The following is a 6,087-nucleotide window of genomic DNA, read 5'->3' on the forward strand; positions in this document are numbered from 1 at the left end:
TAATGAAAACATGGCATTGAGGATTAGAATATTACCTCAGCAGTGAAAAATATGTTTATTACTTGCTTAAATGTTATTTTCAAAAAGTATTTTTTGAAAATAAGTACTTTATTTTGGCAATTAGCCAAAATACTTTATGTTGGCAATTAGCAAGACACACTCAATAAAGGAGTGGTTCTGCAGGTGGGGACCACAGACCACTTCTCAGTACCCATGCTGTCTGGCTGATGTTTTGANAGAGCGGATTGAAGATTGTGACATTGGTAGGTGGAATCTGGAATAATTTCTATGCCCGGGTGGAAACCGTGAGTGAAGCCGTTAATGAGAAAGTTAACAAAATCCCTGTCTGGGTGATGCTTGAGAGCGGTTTCGAGAGCTTTCACCTGTAGAAAAAGCGCGAGAGCAGAGAGGGATGATAGATGTACAGGCTGTGGCTGGGTGAGATGGAGCACCGCAAAGATTGCAGGAGAGAGAAGCGCAGGCGGCGAAAATGCGGCAGTATAATTCGGAATCAAGAGAACCCCAGTAAGTGCCTAGGTTGAACTGTTGCAAGCAACCTGCTGCTTGGTTGGCGAAGAGAATGTGAAATTGATAAAACCCGGTGCCCCCGAACCGTAGGGCCATGTCAAGAACTAAGGAGAGATAGTTGTCGAATTCGGCTCTGCGGTCTGGAAAGATTGCGCAAATTGTGTCTCTGTAAAGAGAAAAGCGAGTGCAAATTCGACGGGTGAGAGGTCTTTGGAATGGGAACTTAAAGAATTGCTAAGTTGCATGGGACCTTGGTTTGTATTGATTTCTCTAGGTTGACTAAAACAGATCGGAGAAGGTTGAAGGAGAAGTGCTAGATCGGCGTAATTACTGTTCGTGACTTGCTGGTGAAGGGAAGGAGAAATGGGGGAGAGCCGTGGTACGTTATTGGATGACTGAGCTGGAGGAACTGCTGTAGCGAGATTAAAATTATGATTAACGTTAGGGAGAGTGTTTGAAGGGGGGAGAGGCAGGGGTAAGGTATTTGAGAGAGAGGGAATGGAAGGAAAAAGGTTAGAGGGGAGTGAAGAGAAGAATGAGGAAGAAAATCCTGCTGCGCTATACTGGGCTGGTTTACCGTGGCTTGAGAAGAACCAGAGGTCGTGGCGTTTATGGAGGTGGGGAGAGCTGAGGATGAGAACGGGGAGTGGAGAGAAGAATGAGATGGCGGGATTTGAGGAGTCTGTGAAGACAGCGAAGCGATAGCCGAAGATAGCATCTGAGAGAGGTCGGCTAGGCAGGGTGCGTTTGGTGGAGGATGTAATACGACCTGGCTCCCGCGAGGGGGAGCTGTTGCCGGGTGCGAGGGTGCGCCCACGAAGGCGTTCGCCGGATGACGTCTGAGGAGGAAGATGCTGGAGAAAAACCTGGAAGTCCGAGGGAATTCGGATGACGGCGGGCCTGACGTTTGCTGTGGACCTGAGGAGGAGAGCAATTGAAAGAGCCTCAATTTGTTGTCGGAGCGACTGAAGGGGATTCCTTTTTCTTTTAATGAGCGGTGGAGGCGGGCGACGGTCCAGCCTTTGAGGAGCTGGCGAGTTAGGACGCCTGGAGAGGGTCGCGGAGACGAAGCCGGGTTGGTATTCTGGAACTGCAGCGTTTGGGAATGTCGTCTGGGACCGGGAGAACGAAGTCGACGGCTGGGCCCGCGGCTTGTCCCTCGGCCGCAGGGTGAATGTGACGTCGGTGGATGGACCGTGGCTGGACGAGGTGCTGCTGACGGCAAGGAGTGGAGCTGGGTTTGAGGGTTGAAGATCACAGAGAGGAGGCGTTTGGAGCCGGAGGCTTGTTTTGTGGCCTGGGGAGGAGAGGTTGAGGCAGCTGGAGACGGATCGAAGAGGTCATCCGAGTCGGAGTGGTCGGGCTGGAGAGAAAGAGCGTCTTCCATTGTGAGTAGAACTTTTTTGTTGACAAGCAACGTAGTCGGTTGACGAACTATGTAACAGGCGTGGAACGGCTCTCGAGCGGGGTATATATGGGCTGTTTAGGAAATTGGAGGTGTGGTTTGAGGCGTGGTCCTGCTCCTGAACCTAAATTAACAAGTTAACTCCATTTAATGAAAACATGGCATTGAGGATTAGAATATTACCTCAGCAGTGAAAAATATGTTTATTACTTGCTTAAATGTTATTTTCAAAAAGTATTTTTTGAAAATAAGTACTTTATTTTGGCAATTAGCCAAAATACTTTATGTTGGCAATTAGCAAGACACACTCAATAAAGGAGTGGTTCTGCAGGTGGGGACCACAGACCACTTCTCAGTACCCATGCTGTCTGGCTGATGTTTTGAWCAGTTTTGAATGTTGGTGGTGCTTTCACACTCGTGGTAGCATGAGACCAGGAGCTGGCGGATGCTTTAGTCCAGGTCTGGGAGGAGATCCCTCAGGAGACCATCCGCCACCTCATCAGGAGCATGCCCAGGCGTTGTAGGGAGGTCATATAGGCACGTGGAGGCSACACATAATACTGAGCCTCATTTTGACTTGTTTTAAGGACATTACATTAAAGTTGGATCAGCCTGTAGTGTGTTTTTTCACTTTAATTTTGTGTGTGGCTCCAAATCCAGGCCTCCATTGGTTAATAAATTTGATTTCCATTGATGATTTTTGTGTGATTTTGTTGTCAGCACATTCAACTTTGTACAGAACAAAGTATTCAATGAGAATATTTCATTCATTCAGATCTAGGATGTGTTATTTGAGTGTTCCCTTTATTTTTTTTGAGCAGTGTATATTTGAGCAACTTTTTGAAACACAAATTTACTGTTAAGCAGGCATGTGCAGAGGGGGGCGCTGCGGGTGCTTGAGCACCTGCCCTTTTTGCTCCTTGCCCCCAAGTGCCCTTTTGGTAAATTTTTATTTATTTTTTATTTTTTTTTTGTATTATTATTTTCTAAGCCCTCTTGTGACACATAACATGTACTAAAATTATTATTATTATTTTATTTTTATTTTTGTACAACATAATACGCCCTCTGGACACCTTGTTACCTTTGTCCTTTTGCCCGTGACGCATGACGCAGTTGCCTCTCGCGCAGTGAGTTAAGGCGGCTAACTGGAGCTCAACGTAGCGAATGTTCCAGATTACAGAACAGTTTTTGGTGAAATAAAAGAAAAAACGTTTTTAGTGAATAAAGTGGAGTAGACTTGCTACTTGTCAGATGACGGAAAACGTTGAAGTATTGTTCCTGCTTCAGCACGGAGTCGCGGTTTAAGCAGAGAGGTAATGAAATACAACAGACACTGACAGGCCTCTGCCTTTCTCTGAAGAACTAATGAGCGGGAGGAGACAGCCAGGTGAGGAGAAACTGTTCTTATTTATCGATTCAGTATTTCTATCATACAGACATTAGGCTGTTGTTGTTGTGCTATTAGCTAGCTGACAGCTAACGACTTTGCTAGCAAAGCAAGATAACTTAAAAGCTTCTCCCCTGTATCTTTAATGATATCAGTCATTCTTCAGTATCGCTTATGCAATAGGAACACATCGCCCGTACAAAACCGATCAACACCATAATGGATATATGGCCGATCTCCTAATTTCCTTTGCTACATAATGTACATTTCATTTATTCTGGCGTTAGGTCAGTGCTTCTCAATTCCAGTCCTCAGGCCCCCCTGCTCTGCATGTTTTAGATGTGCCTCTGTTCCAGAACAGCTGATTCAAATGATTGCATGACCATCAAATACTGCAGAAACCTGTTAATCACCCAGAGATTCAATCCAGGTGTGTGGCAGAAGGGAAACACCTAAAACATGCAGGTCAGGGGGGCATGAGGACCGGAATTGAGAAACATTGCGTTAGGTAAATGTATCTTGAAGGAGAATAACACTTAAATAAAAGTCCAACAAGGATATTCATTTAGAATTAAAAATAACTCACCCTGAATTACCATGATAGATATAATGTATGTAATAAAAATTTGTCATTAATGAAGGGGAAAAAAACTCAAGTTTAGGGTCTGGTTCGCAGAGTATGAAGTTAAATGTTTTTCCCAATTATTCAATGGGGGGGAAACTAACCTCAGTTAAGTAAAATAAAATTGTAATCAAAACCTTTGGAATTGTAATGATTTCTTTTTTATAAAACAAATTGTTTTGTTTAAAAAACTTTTTAATTAAATAACTAATTTTTGTCTTGTGAACATAAAAAGTTATTTGCCAAACATAAACTTTTATTTGCACACATCAGAAATCTTTTATTGCGATTTTGGGCCCTGCCCCCGATGTCATGTGAGAATCACAAGCAAAACTTTGAGTCACAAACAAAACCTTAGAATATTAAGAAAAGATTTCTGACATGCACAAATAAGTTTGTTTTGCCAAAAAAATTCACTTCATGAGACAAATGTGTGATTTAAATGTTTAAAAAAGTTTTTTAAGCAAAACTCAGTAGGCTTTTCTCATGGTGACTTACATTAACAATTCAATTTTGCTTTTGTTTTTTTCTTTTTTCTGCAGTTCCACGTTAAAGTTTGATGCAGCTCTGCTTTCCTGAATGGACCGTCTTCATCTACACTGCAAGTGTAGCAAACAGGCAGCTCTGTTTTTTATAGATTACAGTACACTAAAAGGTTGCATTTTGCCCTTGCTTATATTTTTAATAGTGTAATTATGTAAAGACAAAATATGGTCTAGCTCTGATTTACATATCTTGCTAAATTGCGGGTTTGAATATTGCAATACTTTCCTATAACAAAATAGACCTGCAGAAAGAAATTACTAATAAAATATCTTGCATAGGCATAGTTGTGTGCTCTATGTAGAGATTCTCCTTAACTTTGATTGTATATCTCACAATTTTGTAATTTATCATTGTTTATTAAACTTTGAAAGCTGAGAGGCTTTGTTAATATTCTGTCCTATAATGCGGTTAGATGTGCCCTTTTTCTTTTGAGCACCTGCCCCTTTAGTGGTCTCTGCACGGGCCTGCTGTTAAGAGTACTCTTACTATGCTGAACTTTTTACTGTTACTCAAATAATTTTATAATAATTTTAAAGAATCACAATAATTATTTTCCAATAAAAAAAAAAAAATCACTATTCTTATTTGAACAAAATTGTCATTTTGCCTTTAAAATACCAACATTTCCACTGAACTTTATATTTTGGGCCAACTAATTGTGTAATTTTTAGATATTAAATAATTGATAACTTGGTCAGTTACTCAGTACTTGAGTACAATTTTTTACCAAATGCTTCTTTACTCTTGTGTAATTTCATAGTGAGCCACTTTTTACTGTTACTTGAGTAAAAACATGTTGAAGTGCTACTGTTCTTACTTGAGTACAATTTTTTGGTCTTCTGCCCACCTCTGGAGAACAGTTAATCAAATGTTGAGGCACATATGTAGACCAGAAACAGGCAAACTAAGGTGGGCAAGAACTATTTAAATTATAGTCTTATGGCTCTCCATGCACATTTTACCAGGGTGGGATAAAGGCTTTGAACGTCTATAAATACTCTGAGAAAACACTGTGACTTGATGTGAGCATGAGTCATTTTTAAAACTGTTCTTTTAATGTGTAACACCAGCTCTGTTTTATTTTGAACTCAAGCCAGTGAGGAATTTGCTGCTGAGCTTTAAATCAGTTGGAGGTTGCACAAAGCTGCAGGATCCAACAAATGTTTGAAATTCCAACATTTGCTTTTGGGATTCTCCCTAGGTGTGAGTGTGTGTGCATGGTTGTTAGTCCTGTGTGTCTCTGTGTTGCCCTGCGACAGACTGGCGACCTGTCCAGGGTGACCCCCGCCTCTCGCCCGGAACGTTAGCTGGAGATAGGCACCAGCAACCCTCACTACCCCACTAGGGACAAGAGTGTACAGAAAATGGATGGATGGATGGATGGATGGATGGATGGATGGATGGATGGATGGATGGATGGATGGATGGATGGATGGATGGATGGATGGATGGATGGATACAGAAAAATAATTACAAATGTCCACTACAGAGGACAATTTTTCAACTTTTAAATACTACGATAAAATACAGTCAAAATAATTCATAGAATGTTTTAATATGCTGCTAAGAGACTTATTTAGAATATGCCAACAAAAT

General features: G+C 41.5%; 1 protein-coding gene across 1 annotated transcript in view; it reads left to right on the forward strand.

The window, feature by feature from the left end:
- The first annotated feature begins 1,859 nt into the window (after positions 1–1,859).
- LOC103467539 (membrane-associated guanylate kinase, WW and PDZ domain-containing protein 1-like) overlaps positions 1,860–6,087 on the forward strand; it is a 143,865-nt gene continuing 139,637 nt past the window's right edge. Inside the window, exon 1 of the mRNA XM_017305709.1 lies at positions 1,860–1,916. The gene's annotated coding sequence lies outside the window, so the exon portion shown is untranslated. The remainder of the gene's footprint in view (positions 1,917–6,087) is intronic.

The sequence above is a fragment of the Poecilia reticulata genome, linkage group LG7 (genome assembly GCF_000633615.1).
Source record: "Poecilia reticulata strain Guanapo linkage group LG7, Guppy_female_1.0+MT, whole genome shotgun sequence".
Taxonomy (NCBI): domain Eukaryota; kingdom Metazoa; phylum Chordata; class Actinopteri; order Cyprinodontiformes; family Poeciliidae; genus Poecilia; species Poecilia reticulata.